The sequence below is a fragment of the Xyrauchen texanus genome, chromosome 27 (assembly GCF_025860055.1).
Source record: "Xyrauchen texanus isolate HMW12.3.18 chromosome 27, RBS_HiC_50CHRs, whole genome shotgun sequence".
In the NCBI taxonomy this organism is placed as follows: Eukaryota; Metazoa; Chordata; class Actinopteri; order Cypriniformes; family Catostomidae; genus Xyrauchen; species Xyrauchen texanus.
This window is the reverse complement of record NC_068302.1, coordinates 32,371,584-32,391,637: the sequence shown is the minus strand read 5'-3', so window position 1 is coordinate 32,391,637 and position 20,054 is coordinate 32,371,584. Positions and strand designations below refer to the sequence as shown.

Genomic DNA, 20,054 nt, shown 5'->3' with positions numbered 1-20,054 from the left:
ATAATTTTTTCACTTTGCTGTTGCATCCACCCATCTTACATTATTACTGAATATACATTTTTCAAAAGTCTTATTTGCCATAATGATGGTGAATCATGATTCCTGTCTGTCAAGATCCAAAAAAGGACAGAAAAAAAACTCATGGCGTCAAGTCCCACATTTGGTCACAATATGCGATAAGAACCAGAGAAGATTGAATTTATCAACGTACTGTGGCCACCATATTTTATTTTAGAGCTTTATTAATTATTTTATTTTATACTTAGTACTTTTACGGTGGCTTTATTATTTTCTTTCAGCTTGACAGACCAGAGTCAAAGTTCACTGTCATTTTATTAGATAAACCCTGTGAAGACTTTTTTAAATGTACCTTTTGTGTTGCATGGAAGAAAGAAAGGGTTTGGTGTAAACAATGACAGAATAGGGTGAGTAAACAATGACAGAATTTTCATTTTTCAATGAACTATTAATTTAAACTTAAAGGCTTTATTCAAAATTATTACAGCTACAAACTACTTAAATGTATCACTTGCATGGTATACCAGATCTAATAATGTAATTCCTTTTCACATTTTAGCAACAGTCACTTTCTGTGTACACACTGTGATGTAAACCGAAGTCAGATTTTAATACTACCAGTTCTCTCCAGACCTGTGAACAATGCACATGCAGAAACGTTATATACTAAACCTCATCAAAGGTCTTGCTGTGCCATTCTCTCTACTCCGGATACTTCAGGCTGCTTTTGCCTATTGCTCATCTCATGGAGCCACTAGGAATATTTGTTTCAGTTAAATGGCATGGTGACATGCACCCATAAACATAGAAAATATTAGAATTTAATTTATATTGAAAAGGTTTATAATTATAATTTATAATTAGGTTTGTGTTGTTCCATATCTGTATGCTTCTTCTTTTTTTCATTAGAACACATGACAAGGAATTTTAATGAATTGTCATGCAGTTCTTTTCCATACAACAACAGTTGATAGTGACCATGTCTGTCAAGCTCCAAAAAGGATAAAACACACTATCAAAGCACCAAAGAAAGTGGTCTATTTGACATAAACTACACTCACTGAGTACTTTATTAGGACACTATCATCCCAATAAAGTGCTAGATGTGGTCATCCGCCTTAAGGTTCCACGTGTTGTGCATTCTGAGATGCTATTCTGCTCACTCCAATTGTACAGAGTGGTTATCCGAGTTATTGTAGCCTTTCTGTTAGCTCAGACCAGTCTGGCCATTCTCTGTTGACCTCTCTCATCAACAAGGCATTTCTGTCCACAGAACTGTCACTCACTGGATATGTAATTTTTTTTTGGCACCATTCTAAGTAAACTCTAGAGACTGTTGTGGTGGAAAATCACAGGAGATCAGCAGTTACAGAAATACTCAAACCAGCCCATCTGGCACCAAAAATCATGCCACGGTTGATATCACCGAGATAAAAATTTTTTTTAACCATTCTGATGGTTGACGTGAACATTAACTGAAGCTCCAGGCCCTTATCTGCATGATTTTATGCACTGCACTGCTGCCACATAATTGGATAATTAGATAATCACATGAATAAGTAGATGTACAGGTGTTCCTAATAAAGTGCAAAGTGAGTTTATATTCCAAGTTTTATTCACTGAAAATCACTATTCCTTTAACTTAAGGGTTATATTACTAGCAAACCATACACTGAACAGGCCACAGAGAGTTAGCAGAGCTGTAGACGAAAAGATGGATAGGGCTATTTTTGATCTTAATACCACTGAATATCAATGTCAGTCTTTTATGAGATAGCAAGATGTGATTGGACATTAGCATTGAACTGTCAGATTTCAGGATAATAGTGAAGATTGAACCCAGAACTCAGTGACATCATTGTTTCAGGGTTTACACATTGCAGATCGACACATGTGGGAGATCTTGCAAGTCAAAAGCTTTCAGGCTGCACACATCAACACACACATGGATGAAAGCACATTGCGAGCTGATTTATGATGATTTTGCATGTGCACACGTGCATGTGTGTGTGTGTGTGTGTGTGTGTGTGTGTTGTGACTTGCAGTAATGAAAATTGTGTATTGTAAGTAACGTTACACATGTGATTTGCAATATTTGGATATGTGATGGGTGTATATATGAGTGTGTGTGTGTGTGTGTGTTGTGTGTGTGTGTGTGTGTGTGTGTGTGTGTGTGTGTGTGTGTGTGTGTGTGTGTGTGTGTGTGTGTGTGTGTGTGTGTGTGAGAGAGAAAGAGCAAATTTTGCCTTTGCTTTTTTGATGAACGTGCTGGTTGACTATTGTGTGTAGCGGGTTATTGAGGTCGGTGGTGCGGTGGTTTGGTAGGAATCCAGTCTGACTCATTGTGCTTGGTAAGAAAGGCCTGTATCCACTGCTGAACTAAACCAAATCAGAATAAACCAAAAAGAAAAAATTCATATTTGGAGCATTGGGAAAATTAAAGTAAAAACCAAAGCAAACTGGAATGTTATCGGGCCCTAAACAGAACATATAATCTGGCAGAATATCTCCACACTGTAAGAGATCCAAAACAGAGACGGATCCTCTCCAAATACAGATCACACAAAGGCAGACACAGACAAACATGGCTTCCAAAGGAAGAACGAGTCTGTGCTCACTGTGACACGGGTGAGGTTGAGACAGAGACCCACTTTCTCCTTCACTGTGAGAAATGTACAGAGGTGAGAGAAAAATACCTCCACAAACTCTCAAACCTCATGCCAGTTTTCCAGTTTAGCAGAAACAGATCAGATGCTGGTGTTACTGGGGGAGGACCATCATGCATCAGTTGCATTAAAATTCATTTTTGAGATGCACACCCTCAGAAACCAATCACTGCCTTAATGTACTTAATGTCAGTCACAGTACTTTTATTTTCTTATGTTCATAATGTCCTGTTAAATGCTTATTTTATTTTATATTGTATAGTGTATATTGTTATTATAGTTTTTATTTTATTTGATTCATTACCTGGCACCTTCTATCTTTATTGTTATTTGTTACTATTTTATTATTATTTGTCTTGTCATTATCGGTTTTGTGTATTAATGCTTTGGCAATATTGTATGTAAACACAATCATGCCAATAAAGTACATTTAAATTGAAAATTGAGAGAGAGAGAGAGAGAGAGAGAGAGAGAGAGAGAGGATATATAGGCTAAGCTGTGACAGATCAAGCCGTGGAACACCCTGTGAGATAAAGAAGCAGGCTCTAAGACAAAAAGCATACAATCCGAAAATGTGTTAGCAAATTTTGACTCATTTAGTCAGCTAAGCCTGATAAACATTTTATTCATGTGTGAGTAAATGCGTCTACATGTTCCCTTCATTTAAACGTCATATTTTTAAGATATTTTGCTTCTTTATAGCAATCAGTCACAACAGTGGTCATTTTGTCAGCATATGTGAGACTCATGTGATGTGTGCAAGCAGGTGGTTTGCAGAAAATGGATCTGTCCTGGTAGTCATCTCTATCTCATGTTAACGTCACTAATAGTGGGGAGTTAAAGAGGAGGCAGGCACCACTTTCTCCCCATCCACCCCTACTAATCTTTGCTTTCACAATGAGCCAACCAGCTCACCTTAAGTACATTTAAAGAATTTCAATGCAATAAAAACACATTTGTCTGTTTGGCCTCATACATTGAGGATTGAATGATTTGGACATGCTCTGCATTAATTAAAGCTCCAGTGTGTAATTTCTGCTGCACTAGCGTTAAATAAAATTTCAAAATTAGAGACTGAAAATAAAAGCCATAGTTGTAGTATTTGGCTGCTGCATACTCATTGAATAATTACTTAAATTTCAGTCTGTTCACCACAAAAGAAGATAACATTGTTTCAAAAGGCTTATTATATTATATAAATATGGTTAAATTATGTTTTTTATGGTGCTTTTTGTAACTTTTATTATATACTCTCACTGAGTACTTTATTAGGAACACCTGCACACCTACTTATTCATGCAATTATCTAAAAGCCAATCGTGTGGCAGCAGTGCAATGCATAAAATCATGCAGATACGGGTCAGGAGCTTTGGGAGCTTCAGAAATCAACCATCAGAATGGGGGGGAAATGTGATCTCAGTTATTTTTTCATTTTATTTCATTTATTTTCAAAAAAAAATTATTCTATGTTCCAAAGAAACATAGTCATACAGGAATTCAGGACAGACATTTCATTTTTTTTTTTTTGTGATCTGTTCCTTTAGGGATGAACAAGTCTTAAGATAAACAAATACAAGTATGCGGAATTCGCATTGTGCTGATATTGATGTCATCCCTCTGTCAATATGTATTGATTAAATGTCTCAAATCAAGCAAACGAAGCAAAAGAAACAGCAACATACAACAATAATACTATTTGCTAGAAATGCACTGATACTAGGGCTGCAACTAATGATAATTTTGTTAATCGATTAATCTAACGATTATTAGAAAGATTATTCGACTATTCGGCAATTATTGCAACTGTTAATCATTAGCTCTTAACCAATTATTCAGCTTGTGCCCCGACTTAAAAGGATGTATTAAATGTGCTTACTAACAATAAAGATGAAAAAAAAATCTTTTAAAAATACCTCTTAATGACATTCACTGAATTAAAGGGGGAAAAATATATTTTTACAAGTTTAATTCAGTAAAGAAATTTACTGCAAAAAAATCCTATTGTTATCCATTTAAAAATGTCTAAAAATACTTAAAACAAGATACATTTACTTGAGAAGCAACATATAAGATATTTAGACTTGCTTTAAGAGAAAGTATCTTAAATATACAGTAAGTGTATTTTGTATATAAGTGTATTTTTCACTTGGTTATACTTCTGCAAGTGCAGTAAAGAGAAAACATACTCATATTCAAGATCCATTCTCTAAAAGCAAGTCTAAATATCTCATATGCTGCTTCTCAGGTGAATGCATCTTTGTGCAACTGAATGCAACATTCGCAGATAACAATTATTTCTTCTGCAGTATAGCTGCTAAAGAAAATGTACGTTGTTTTAAAGAAGTTTTAGATAACAAAACAAATGGAAAACAAGCCAAAACAAAAACAAATCGTGCACAGAGAGAGAGAGAGAGAGAGAGAGAGAGAGATGTTTAAACACCAAAAAGTTTCTCATGTTTTCAAACTTGTCTCAGAAGTGCCATGCACAGCATGTGCAACCACATCATTATGTTAATATACTGTACTCTGACAAATTAAATGATGACACCAATACCAAGTAAGAGTGTATACCCCACAGTGTCGCCCAATACGAGCACTACAGAGTAGGATCGATGCATCTCTACTATTTACCCAATATTTACACTAGACCTATGGTCTCTTTCATCCCCCTAAGTATGGGTCAAATATTAGCCTGTTTTACTGATCTAATGATCCTTCTGCACTGCTCCCATGTTTCTCAGCATGTTTTGTTTCACTGCTCTGCCTGAGGGGGAGGATGGTCTTCCTTGAAGTGCCTTTCTGATTCACAGCATACCGGCCATGCCTTAAGTTCTGATCTCATGTCACAGTTAGGCTAATAACATTCTCTGGCAAGGCTTGACTCATCCTCAAAGACAGTTTGCCAGATACTTTTGCCATTGCAGCTGTTTGAAATACAGTAAACAGTGGCTAGAGGGCTCTGGTTTACTGTGTATGTGCACGCGTGTGATCTTAAACATTTAATTTATGCAGTAAACTGTCTTTTATTTATAATGGAAAGCAACTTCAAAAGAATCCTTAATTGATGTAATATATGCAATTTCTACACACATCACTTTCCTATTAGATACTTTAAGATACTTGTAAAAAATATGTGCTGTTGTTTTTTTGTTATCTGATCTCAGCTTGCATGCAATAAACCTTAATCCACAAACAAACCACGGAAAAAGTTCAAACTATCACTTCATTGCCTTTTCTGATCAAGAATATCCTGAAACTCTATATTAAAATTTGGGAATATGACCCCCAAAGATTATGAGTCCCAGGACCAGGACAAGTCAGGACCAGACTTGAACATCCTAGGTTTATGATTCCTTTATTTTTTAATCAAGCGAAAAAGTTATGAGAAGTGACATAGGCTAAGTTATTTCAAGTGGATCAAAATTTGTTCTGTATTAAACGTTGTCTTAGTGCTTCATACATTAGAAGAGAAGCACTGCTTGTCTTCTGGACTCTTTATATTATATACAGTATTGCAGAGATAGGAAACATAGCCTGCTATATAACTTGAGAAATGCGCATAAGGTCAGAGGTTAAGTGGAACAGTTTAACTCCAAAGTTCGTTCAGAGTTCTTCTCCTGAAACTTTGTAAAGGCTTTGAAAAGACAGTTGCAGGAAACTCATAAAAACAGCAAACACGTTGCACCCACAGACTATAATACCACTTGGTATTGATTTGTGTCTGCAAAGTTAAACAGCACAGGAACATCAATATCTCAAATTGAATTTTAAGAAGGGAAAATAAATAAGATGTCCAGTCAGTGAGCTCCTATAAGTCAAACACAATACAACCTTCAGTTTTAGTTGTTTGAATGATTTTAATGTTTGATCGATCAGCCCTCTCAATTTGAAAATCTGCAGAGTGAACAGTTTGTGCTCTTTAAAGGTGAAGTGTGTAATTTTTGGGTTACTAATGTCACATAACAGAACTGCAAAAATATTGACTGTTTTCAAAAAAAAATTCCAAACACTCCCCCCACCTGCCATTGGTTGTTAAACAGATAGTTCTGTCCAAAACTCACACCATTGGTTGAGCCAATATTGCAAAGTCCAGCTGTTTAGGCTGGGAAAATCTTTTCTGAGCAATCAACCTACAGGTGTCTTACTTGCAGTTATCTCTGCACTTTAAGCTAAAATAAACAGAATAAGAGAAAATAATGACAGACTTCACCTTTAATTTAGATCAGAGATGCTTTTTGACTTTGTGACTAACATGGCTATACACATAAATGATAGAAAAAGAAAGTTAGATTTTATTTTTCTATGGTTGTGTAGCACAAAATCAGTACAACATCTATTTAGTTGTACCACCTGGCTATCCTGTGGTTAAAAGTTCAGAATCCTACAAGTCAATGCATGTTCACAGCAACCTGGATTCTGAAGCCTTTTTAATGGTGTGGAAAACACTGTTGCTAGACACATTGCAAAAACATATGATCCCAGGTGGTGGAGTATGCTTCCAGTGGCATTTATCAGGATGTGAAAGACCACATAAGAAAGCTCTCAGCATGCCAATGTAGTTTGTGGCGAGTTTGAGAGCGAAACAATATTCGAGGCTCCTTGACTATTCTTTTTCTTCTTTCTCTCCCATGCTCTCTCGCTTTCTCTTCCGTACACTTACCTCCACAGCAAGAGTCACACTGAATTCAAATAATTTGTGCACTGGATTCAAATACAGTTGGAAACACATTTAATTTCTTAAATGGAATTTTCCTGAAGCAGCAGCGTGCCATAATTGCAATTTGTACCCAATGGCAGAACTTTGACAGAGGGCAATATCTGATCCAACTTATTTCTAAGAGAAATGCTTAATTGACAGAGGAACCAAGAGGATAGATTATTTCGTTTCACAGCACGCCTTGACTGAACCTGTGAGGCATTCAGCCAATGTCAAGGTGAGGAAACCGTTCTCTTCTAAATGAAGAACCTCCTGGAATCCCTCTCGATACTGTATCAGTACATTACTCACTTGCAAAAACAAGCTCTAATCTATATCAAACTTTTTTTAATGCAACACATACTGTAATTAAAAAGAGAAGGTACGCAAATATAGCACGCCTTGTTACAAAAGATACAAAATGCCTTTCCTTGTATAGATACAAGTTCCATGATACAAAAAAAAAAAATCTCCATATCTGACTCGTTCAATCAGTGAGAATGGGTCTGTCACTCATGAAGAATATATTTAGTTTAATCGGGTCACTTTTCTGAGGGAGGAATATTCATGCAATATCTAACCATGCGCGTGCCCTTCCACAACCAAATGTAAACATAAGCAGAACGCATTTATAAACTGAACACAGCCTACAAGGTTTTAATGTCATATCTAATTGGCTTTATAAATTAGGCTACTAGTCACATCCTTGTAAGTCACATTTTTATTCAAGTCAAAAGCTTAGCAAAACACTAACAAAATAGTTGCAAAACTCACCTTGAAGTTCCCGCGCAAGCGTTTGTCCTGATGTTACTGACGTTCTTGAGAGCTGCTCAGCTCTCTCTGTGTAAACCAGACACTAGAAGTTCAAATGCCAAACACTCATTCTGCTTGAGTTATCCCTGCTGCCTGCAACTGTCCTCCACTGTGAAGAAAGCGGAGTGATGCTGCCTAGTGCCAAATCCTTGAGAGGGATGCGACGACTTTGCGTCTGCCGTGAACGCGCTCTCACTTTCGCTAGAATGCGTCGACAGGTCTTCACTGCAAGCGCGTGAGGCACAGCCTGTTGAAACAACAGTTGATCAACGAAGCTCTGTTTTCATTTTATTACTGACCAACACACATCTGAGAGATAGAAGCGGGGATTTTACTTGAAAACATTTAATTTGTCATAGCTATCCAAAGTGACCTAGGCCTAGGGGCCCTTCGCAAGGAACGTGTTTTGGCGTTCGTCCTTGCAGTTTTTTAATTGTTGTACTAAGTAAACATGGGCTAGATGGACGTTTATTGACCATTGCGCCATGTCTCGTTGTTGTTGTTTTTTTTAGAGAACGTGTCATGTTAAAAAGAACGTCAGCTGTTAAAAACACCTCTCGACACATCTGCTTTGTTTTTTGTTTTTTTGTTATAGCGCATTAACATGTTCGGTGTTAACGGCCCCTTACTACAGTAAACAATCATTGCAGGGATAATTCCCCTTTCAGTGTCTTGCTCAAGGGCACAGTGGTAGTTTGATCACTCTTTCTGTGGTTTTTGTGTGTGGAAAGCCAGCAGACAATTGAATTAAACGAGAAAATAATTGTATTATTTTGTGACATGCAGAAAGTAAACAAAAAGGATGAGCTTATGCCAATACACTCTCATGGTGAAATCGTCAGGATTCGTACGACTCTACTAAATTTGGCTAATTCGTATGATATCCTGCTACTGCACTTGTTTGAATTTCTACCTTCATAACAGACAATGACATTGCTGGATTTTTCCAGCGGATTAATAATGTGCATTTTGGGCAAATATGTTTGCGTGATGTCATATGCTATATCATTCAATAAAAGGAAAACATTTTAAACAACCAATGAGATGCATGAACCGAATGTCCAGCAGTGGAACAATGAGCTCTGATGTGAGGTGCTATGTCATTAAAATCAATCATTCTTACAATAGTCAGTTATGTCCTAGATATTTAGCTTTACACGTGTGAAAGGTCACAGTTTTTCATAGAAGATGCATCTGCCAACAATTTCATATTTTCCATTCACTAGGTTTGAACTTTTCAGTTACCAGCACACACCTTTAACCATCTTTGCATATTGCTCCATGCAATACAGTAATCTTAAGCCTCATATCCTGACTCTTATTAATCTTAGAAAAACAATTACTGTAATAAGAAATTAAATAAAAAAAGAAAAAATTGTTTCTTTTCTTTTCTCTCCTGCACCAAAACACTGTATCTTCAGAATGGCCTTTATTTTCTATTTAAAGCTGTTTGTGGACAGAGTCAGCAGCACTTAGAATGCTAGGCTGCTGCTGGGCGGTCCGCCAACACCAACTCAGCTGTGTTCTGAATATTGTTCTGCAGAAGATGTGACCTTAGGCTGTCACTTATGCAGCACATTGCCTGTGAGTGAAATATCTGATGCACACATGAACATTAATATTTTAAATCACAGTTGAATTGATGGACTGATGACTGATTCTGATTACATTTTGAAGAGGAATTGTTGTGTTTTAGAATGACATTTGCAATGCATGTTAATGTCAATAATAAATAATGAAAACATCCCCAACTATTCTAAATTAAAGTTTTGCAGGACCACCTTGACTTTTGTACACTTAAAAGGAATATTCTGGGTTCAACACAAGTTAAGCTCAATCAGCAGCATTTGTGGCAGAATATTGATTACCACAAACATGTATTTTGACTTCTCCCTCCTTTTCTTTAAAAAAAGAAAAAAATCTGGGTTCCAGTGTGTCACTTACAATGGAAGTGAATGGGGACAATAGGTAAACATTACAATAGTCACTATTTCAAAAGAATAGCCACAATATATAAACAATATGTGTTTTTGCATTATGTAAATGCAATAAAATCACTTACTAATGTTTTCTATGTAAAGCTATAGCCAATTTTACATCTTTATAGCCATGATGTTGTAGTATTGTCAACAAACCCTAAAAAACAACTGTAAAAATGAGGATTTAAACAACATTTCAGCTCAAATGATACACAAGTTTTAACAGAAGAATTAATGTAACTTTTACAAAAATAGAAGCTTCACATTTCTGCCTTTGAACCCCCCAGAAATTGGCCCCATTCACTTACATTGCAAGTACCTCAGTGTAACTTTGATTTCTGATTTAATTATTTATTTTAAGAAAAAGAGGGATGATTCCAAATTATTTCTGTGGTAATCAAATCATTTTTATGCCACAAATGATGTTGAGCTTAACCTGTGTTGAACCCAGAATATTAATTTAATTCTAATTGTATTCTATTACTTGATACATTCCTTCACACAATTTCTGCATAATAAATGCACAGCTGTCCCTCTCCACTTTTAAATTTGTCTGCAGTTTAAACATTTTATTGGTTTGTGTTTGTATGAACACAATGTCATAAAAGGTGACGAATGGTCCGTCAATCTGTTTCATAAAGCATGTGTAAATAAATGAATGAAATGTTTTAAATAAGTGTCAAGTAATAGCAAGAACTTTACAGATTTTGTAGTGGAAGATAAAGCCTTAAAGTTAATTTTCTAGAGAACATGTAGTTTAACCAGTATGAGAAAATTTTCATGAAATACTGTGTGAATTTTAAGAGCTCCTTTGAGATTTCTCATAAAAGACGAGTTGCCCTGTTATCACTATATAATGGCTTTCCTCTCTGTCAAAAGATGAGCTTTTGGTATGGCGTCTCAGATTTCCTTTTGATTCTCCTGCCCTGGTAGACAGGAGCACTGAGGCATAATGACTACATAAGTGAACACATAATCATGCCATTCTCTCTGCCCTACTGTCATTAGCTTTACAAATACAGCTATGTCAGTTGGGTCATTCATAGACAAGTCGATGACATGCCTGGCATACCCATCTCTTGTATCGAGAGGCAGGATGGGGGCTGTTTGCCCATCGTGCCAGGAGAAACCAATGGAGAGCTCACTAGCAGACACACAATGAGCTCTGTGAGGCGCACAACAAATGTGGTATTGTTTGGGGTACTTTTTCTGTTTTCTGCATAGGGAGAAAGCTGCACCCATAATATCTTTGGTCATCACCTCTGAGGGCCTGACTAAGCTGGTACTGCAACAGAGGCTCTGTATTCATTCACATGAAAAGATTATTAGGCTAATTTCAGTCAATTGAACTACATTTACCTACAGACTTCAGTAAGTGTATGACTTTCTTCTGCTGAACATCAGCAGTCTCCTTGGTGATCATGATTTCAAGCTGGATAACACTTCCTAGACCCATCTTGTGCTCTGCGGATGCGTCAAGCACTAGGATGAATAATCAAGCTTGAAATCATGATCGTGCCTAGAGACTGCAATGGCAAGATGTACAGTGAAAATTGAATTATATTTTGGTCTGTTCTCAACCAAAATTGATTATATTGCTTAAAAAGACATGGATTAAACCACAGGATGAGAGAATTTTTGGGTGAACCAAAAAATAACCTTTTTATACTACAAAGAAACTTTTGTACAATGGGAAAGTTCCATAGATGCCAAAAGTTCTTTATGTAACACACTATAAATATAAAGCTAGGATATGTGTCCAAATACCGATAATGTATATGTACCCAAATAAATAAGACATCATTATAAGAAATTAAAAGTATAAGATATAGGAATAAAGCATAAATGACCAGGTCAGGTCTTTAAGTAAATATAGCAATGTTTCTGTATGTGAAGGGTTTGGGTTTTGGGGGCGGGCTGTTCTGTCAGCAAACAGAGAAGACAGTGCCCCATTGCCCCTGGACAGTCTAGCCCTGACAATTTATTTCATTACAGAGTGAAAAACTGCTCCATGGGAAAAGGTACCCTGAAACCCTCTCAAACCCAACTTTCCCCTACTCCAACAATATCCTGTCATGTCTTTAGATGTCATCAAATCATCTTGATATATATATCATCCCATTATGACAAACTATTTCCAAAATACTTGTATTTCAATGGCTAGCGATATATTTGTGATCATTTCATAAGAATATAAACAGTTAACCACAGCTGAAAAGCATATGTGTGTCTTAATGTGTTCCTTTGCCAAAGTAATGATAAGCATCCATCAAAATTGCCCGTACACGCAGTCACTGCCTGTGCAAACAAAGAAAAACAATGAGAGTGGAGATGTTTGTCACTCCCTCTGAGCACAGCAGAAGATGCCTGTTGTTTGTGTGTGTAGACTTTTCATCTGCATTTCAAGTAAAGGCCACAGACTTCACCTCTCACCTGCTCCCTGCTCGATCAGATCTGTTCATCCATGCTTTGAGACAAAGTACAGATCAGTGAAAACTAAGCCAGCACACAATGACCCAGAGAGATGATAAATTACACCGATGATGAATTGATGTCACAATGAATGTCATTGATTCATCTGAGCCTGGCTGAACAAAAGGTCAGCTCGGATTGTGATAAAAGTGAATGGCTTGGTTCTCCACTGGCCAGGGTGTTGAAAAGCCACTTTGCAGGGCAGCTGAAAGTGCTTTTAGATTTAATACAGAAGATACTGAAATAAAATTTTAGCATTTCTCATTGCCTATTATATTTTTCCATGCAGTGTTTCGAAGCTGCAACATGTCTATTTTGAGATCTGGTTGAAGAGATAAAGCCTTAGGGCACGACATTTCATCATAGTGAAGAACATGCACAAAAGTTTTAAAGCATAAAACTTCTAATGCTGTGTGATGAAATAGATCAGTTATTTCTTCTAAAATGATTTCTTGTTCTAAGAAAATATTTTTGCCCTATTTTGGTAAGATGCTATAAGTTGGCCAAAGGTCATGTTTCCCAACACAACTAGTAAAATGTACCAGACAAATCATTCCCATTCACAGTCTCCTTCTATCAACCAGAAGTAAAAGAACCAAAGGCCTTCTTTGAAAACAAAACAACTTTAGATTGATCAAAACAAAAATTAGTTTTAGGAACTCTACCATTTCTCTACCTAAAGGTATCTGACTTATGATATGTGTGTGTGTGTGTGTGTGTGTGTGTGTGTGTGTGTGTGTGTGTGTGTGTGTGTGTGTGTGTGTGTGTGTGTGTGTGTGTGTGTGTGTGTGTGTGTGTGAGCGTGTATTTATCACTTTGTGGGGACCAAATGTCCCCATAAGGATAGTAAAACCTGAAATGTTTGACCTTGTGGGGACATTTTGTCGGTCCCCATGAGGAAAACAGCTTATAAATCATACTAAATTATGTTTTTTGAAAAGGTAAAAATGCAGAAAGTTTTCTGTGAGGGTTAGGTTTAGGGGATAGAATATAAAGTTTGTACAGTAGAAAAACCATTATGTCTATGGAAAGTCCCCATAAAACATGGAAACACAACTGTGTGTGTGTGTGTGTGTGTGTGTGTGTGTGTGTGTGTGTGCGTGTGTGTGTGTGTGTGTGTGTGTGTACAACTACAGCAGATAAAAAACACAATAGATTATCTCTTACAAACAAAAAAATAGTTGATTAACTTAAGCTTATTTTTTTATTATTCTCACTAGTTTAATTTAAGTTACATATATTTTATACTTATATGCTATATATAGTTTTAATTCTTATGACTTTAAGAATTGTTGTAGCTGGTTGATATTTGTAATTTGTGCAAAGTCACCATTAGGGTGATTAGTGCTACCTCTGATGAAATTGGAGTCCAATAACTTTAAGTAATTCCTCTCTAATCGATTTATGTGCACTAATGAGTACTGAGGAGCAGGATTATAGGGTTGGATGCGATAAGGGGCTTAGCCCCCAATTCATTTTTGAAAGACGTTAAAATGTCAATGAAGGATAGTGAATACTATACCAACACCTTCTATAGTCTACAATTACTGCATTTTGAAAAACACATTTATGACATAATCAGACAAGAAATGGGTGTGGTGCTAAACTGTTAAACACTCACTATATGCCTGAAATAATCATTTTACTTAATCATCAACTTAAATGATAATAATTGTAAGACTTTGGTATATGGCATTATTTACTGTACTGAATTAGTGCTGGAGAGCAACCAATGAGCTACCTTCCAGATGCTGACCCCATTGATGCTTAATCTGACAAAAAAAATGAAAAAGAAATAAAGAACCAATGGCCCATTCTGTTCTCTCGATGGCAAGTCCGCCTCTGATCAGCCCCAAAGTGCATCGGCCCCTGGGAAAATGCCCGGTATGCCAGATTACCAGTCCAGCCCTGGCCAATGGTCACCGTCGCTCGTGTTGCCGGAAGTCGCCAGCTCTCATTGAAAATTAATGAGATGAGGTTGTTTTGTTGCTGCGTGTCGCTGGCAGTGTAAACGCAGCTTTATGTGGAAAGGGTCCTTCTGCGATATGCAGAAAAGGTCAGAAATATACATTGTCCATTTCTTTATTATTGTTGGATAAGTTTTCATTTATAAGTGTACATTTTAAGGAAAGAATCCACTCCCATCTCTCTGTTTGGTTGTTTTTGATACTTATGTTACATTTTTGTGCATTAATCTGAAAAATGTCAATGAATAATATTGATATTATTGTTGATATAAGCCACTTATAATTATTTCCAATTAGCGAATGTATTTATTTATTTATTTAGCAGTTTGCAACTGCTGTAAGTACTCAGGTTGTTCTTGGCATTAATAAACAAATAAAATAATAATAAAATAAAATGATGTTAGCTTGCTTGCTTGCTGAGCTAAAGTAGGCACAGCTGATTTGCCATCAGACAGCTACCTAGCTGGCTATATCAAACATAGATAAAATATTTATAATATCTAGCTCATTTAAATTTACAAGAACATTGTTCTGTTACAATGTACGTGTACTTATATACATTTTAACACATTTCATTGAATGAAGTTATTTCCTCCCACATCATGTCAATGTTCAAAGTTCAAACTATAGCTTAAATTTACCAGGTCACATTGTAAACTGTTCACAATTAAGCATAAGACAGAAGATTACAATTTCACTGAACAGTGGTTTGCATGTACCTCATCAGGTCTTTGAAACCATGACGGTTTGTTGTAACCTGCCTAGTGACAACAGTCTCACCTACTGTCCGGAACTGGTAGTGTTCAGCAGCCGGCTATAAATGCGAGGGCTTTAAGACACAGTTTACGGTCGTTTATGCGCTGAACGGAATAAACGCAAGCGATAATCTGCCACGGCTAGTTCACATTCCTTTTCATTACCGACAGACAGATTACTGGCAAACAAGGTCAAAGTCATTCAATATATTTTATTTGTGAAGTAAAACGTTTGTGAATCTTTAGAGTAAATATCGGGGGCTTGGGACAGTAGGCCTACATCAGGGGCTTATTCCCCCGAAGCACACACCTTGACATTTTCTTTGCCATTTTCCATGTTTGGGTAACGGGAGTTCTAAAATTGAAGCTCCTAAAATGCAGATTGCTTTTAATAACTCCCAAATGAACTTCCTTTTTTTTTTTTTTTTTTACTTAGATTAACATTTTCGCTTCCTGGACAATTTATTCAAAAGTAACTAATTCAACATAGTATCTTAAAATAAAAACATTGCCAACATTTGTATTAGTCTAAGCAGACGCCTTTTCTAAAGTGACATTTATAATAGGCTACACTTATTACAGGAACTGTCCTTCTTGAGTAAGTGTTATGTGTCTTGTTCAAAGGCAAAACAGTTAATACTTCAACCGCCTGGGGTCTGAACCTACAATCTTTCATTTACTAGATATTTAACCAGTTTAGCCTCAAAATGCTAGAAGAACGGCATTGAAACTTCCAGGTTTTATTTACCTCATTTCTTGCTATTTCCCGACCCCTAGTGTACAAACTTAGTGCATACAAGGACTTGAGCATTAGTTTCATTTCGTAAAACAACTCTGATGAACTTCAGAGCAACCTGGAGTTAAGTGCCTTGCTGAAGGACACAATGGTGGTGGCCGTGGGGATCGAACCTGCGACCTTCTGATTAACAATTACGTGCTGATTAATAGTTATGTGCTTTTGCCCACTATGCCACCACCACGTACACAATATAGATATAAACTTGTGCCTTGGGAGAACACTTTGCAAATAAAAACCCTGGTTATGATTGACAGCTTGCATGACAGTGACGAGAAGATGAGAGTGCTTTTGCTTTGGTCGGGAAAGACATAATGATAGATTTTGGTGTTTCAAGCATCACTCATGACACCTGGCCATATTTCATCAATATGGGGGACACTTTCAATGTTGCAGGGTATGTTGGATTGAGAAAATTCTACTCACACTAATTAAAGCTGAAGTGTGTCATGTTTTCAATGTTAAGATACTACTCCTATCCCAGCTAAATATGCAGAGACAACTGTAAGTTAGTCATTTGTAGGTTGATTTCCCCAGAAAGTGTAAACACTATGGCTCTGTGGTGTAATGTGGTGCATTGCTCTGTTTGTTTGAACACTCAGGTTAATGCTTCAACTGGTGTATATACTACTGGAAGGCTTCCCTAAGGATCATTTGCTGCTGAAAAGAGAAGTTAGTTTGATCAAATGGGATGGATCCTTCTCTGCAGGAAAAGACATGCAGCCCATTCCTCTTGATGAAACTCTCTCTGCTCATACAGAAGCCGGGATGGTCTGGCAGTATCCTGTTTGTGTTGTCTTTGAGAATGGAGAAGAGATTCTAGATGATCATGTAATGATCACTGGGTATATGTTTTCACAAGGATTGAATTGACATTTACATTTGCATTTCTTCATTTAGCAGACGCTTCTATCAAACGTGCCTCACAAATGAGCAATACACAATAAGGGATTCATTGTAAGGATGCAGCAAGAAATTAAGTACTGCAGTACAAGGTTCCAAAATTTCTCAGAAGCATACCGACCAGAACAGGCATGTAGAATTGAGTTTTGCAAGTACAGACTTAGAGGATTAGTCTAATTTTTGACCTAAGTTTATTCAAAAGCCAGATTTGTACTTGTTCAGACTATATTTTGGATCTTAGAATCCTGTCATTAATGTGCTGTCAACCAGGCATGTTTAAATTTGTGACTGTTGATGAGATACACGTACATTTCGCCATTACACATTGAAAATGTGTTTCTTTGTCATTTTTTGCAGGCTGTCTAAAGGCACAAGCATCTAACCTCTTCAGCCCCAGTCTCCCATCTGAGAAGATGAAGTTATTGACAAGCGGTGCTTTGGCAATATTGCCAAGATCTTTTTGGAGTATGAAGAGGCATTCTGGGAAAATGATGTTGGTACAATCAGCCTCATTTATGAAAATGACTCTCCTGCCTCAGTGTCCACCAACAAATGTTTAAATTAAACAAAAATCTTCAGTTGAAAATCTACATTTGAAATGTCTGTTTTAATTCCTGGATTGTGACATGTACTGTATACATGCCCTATGATAAAAGACCAACATAATTTAAGTTGTATTTTAAGTGTTTATTAATGCATCGTTTTAAATCTTATCTAGGTTTGTCAATATCTTGATTGGTTGGTGTCCAGGACACATAGCTGACCTGATTAAAACAATGTCAGAAGAGAAAGACTCATCTGCTATCACTGAGCATCTCAGAATGTTCTTTGGTAAAGAAATGGAAGCGCAGCGTAGTTCTAGCGGTAAGACTAGCAGCTGTACATCACATCATTAGCTGGGTAACTCCTAGCCAATCGCATGTAAGCCATTGCTTTATAAGTCTGCTCACAATCTATCACATTGCTATTTCGTGTGCTAACACGGTAACCTCCACCACCCCACCACCGCCAGTTGAGCCCCGTCCCACATGGGGGTAGGCTCCTTGCCCCTGCCTCTTATCTCCGGCAGAATATGATGGTTCCGAGTACAACTCCCTCGGAACGCCAGACGGGGCCTACGGCAAAGAGAAACATTACTTTTCTGTTTTACATTCATCAAATAAATGGCATCTTAGAATGGCATCAAAGACTTTTGACTTTTTTTGAGTTTTTTTTTTATTCCTTGACTGTCATATACCATTTTATACCATATATATATATATATATATATATATATATATATATATATATATATACACTGGGGGCCAAAAGTTTGGAATAATGTACAGAATTTGCTGTTTCGGAAGGAAACTGGTACTTGGTCACCAAAGTGGCATTCAACTGATCACAAAGTATAGGACATACTGATGTAAAAAAAAAACAGCCCCATCACCAGCACTATTTGAAAAGTAATTTTTGATCAAATCTAGACAGGCCCCATTTCCAGCAGCCATCACTCCAACAATTTATCCTTGAGTAATCATGCTGCATTGCTAATTTGGTACTAGAAAATCACATGCCCTTTTATTTACATTTACATTTATTCATTTGGCAGACACTTTTATCCAAAGAGACTTACAAAAGAGGAAAAACATCAGTGAAGTCTGGGAAAGTGTTTTGGTGCCTCCTTGTTTTGGTACGACAAGGCGACGTTCCTTAGCCGACCACAAGCTTCTGGTGGGAAAGTAGCTCTGCATAAATGTTTTTAGGTATGCTGGAGCAGACCCAGTGACTGTTTTGTATGCCAGCATCAGGGCCTTGAATTTAATATGTGCATGAACCGGCAGCCAGTCGAGAGAGACAAAAAGTGGTATAAAATGTGCTCTCTTAGGTTCATAAAAGACCAGACGTGCTGCTGCATTCTGGATCATTTGGAGAGGTCTAATAGCACATGCAGGAAGGCCTGCAATGATAGCGTTACAGTAGTCCAATCTAGTTATGACAAGGGACTGAACGAGCAGTTGTGTGGCATGTACAGAGAGGAAGGGTCTTATCTTCCTGATATTGTAGAGTGTAAATCTACATGATCTTGCAGTTTTTGAAATATGATCTGTGAAATTTAGCTCATCATCAATGGTTACCCCTAGATTTCTGACCGTTTTGGAAGGCGAAACTGTAGTTGGACCAAGCTGCACGGTGATGTTGTGTTCAACAGCAGGGTTGGCTGGAAAGACAAGGAGTTCGGTCTTGGCTGGGTTGAGTTGAAGGTGGTGTTCCTTCATCCGGGCTGAGATGTCTGCCAGACAGGCAGCGATTCGAGCGGTCACTGTGGTGTAGTTGGACTGGAAAGACAAGTAGAGTTGCGTGTCATCAGCGTAGCAGTGGTAAGAGAAACCATTTGACTGGATGATGGGTCCCAGTGATGTTGTGTATATGGAGAGGAGAAGTGGCCCAAGCACTGATCCCTGAGGTACCCCAGTAAGTAACTGGTGGGGCTTGGATACTTCCCCTCTCCAGGCTACCTCAAAGGACCTTTCTGAGAGATAAGAGTTGAACCAGTCAAGCACAGTTCCAGTGATGCCCAGTTTAGAGAGGGTGGAGAGTAGGATCTGATGGTTGACTGTGTCAAAGGCAGCAGAAAGGTCCAGCAGAATCAGAACGGATGATCTGGATTCAGCTTTCGCCTGTCTCAGCGACTCGATGACAGACAGCAGGGCAGTCTCAGTGGAGTGTCCACTTTTGAGGCCTGACTGATTGTCATCCAGCAGCTTGTTCTGTGAGAGACGGAGATCAGATTGAAAACTGCCCTTTCAAGTGTTTTTGCCATGAATGGGATGAGAGAGACTGGTCTGTAGTGTTCTATCTGTGTGGGGTTAAGTGCAGGTTTTTTCAGCAGTGGGGTTACTCGAGCCTGCTTAAATGTAGTGGGAAAAGTGCCTGCAAGAAGGGATGTGTTAATTATGTGTGTAAGTGCCGGTAGGATGGACGGAGAGATGGCCTGGAGAAGGTG

General features: G+C 37.5%; 1 protein-coding gene across 1 annotated transcript in view; it reads right to left on the bottom strand.

Annotated features, from left to right (window-relative positions):
• The window catches only part of LOC127621488 (breast cancer anti-estrogen resistance protein 3 homolog), a 108,528-nt gene extending 100,308 nt beyond the window's left edge, over nucleotides 1-8,220 (bottom strand). The window contains 1 exon segment of the mRNA XM_052095119.1: nucleotides 8,155-8,220. The gene's annotated coding sequence lies outside the window, so the exon portion shown is untranslated.
• Nucleotides 8,221-20,054: the final 11,834 nt, after the last annotated feature.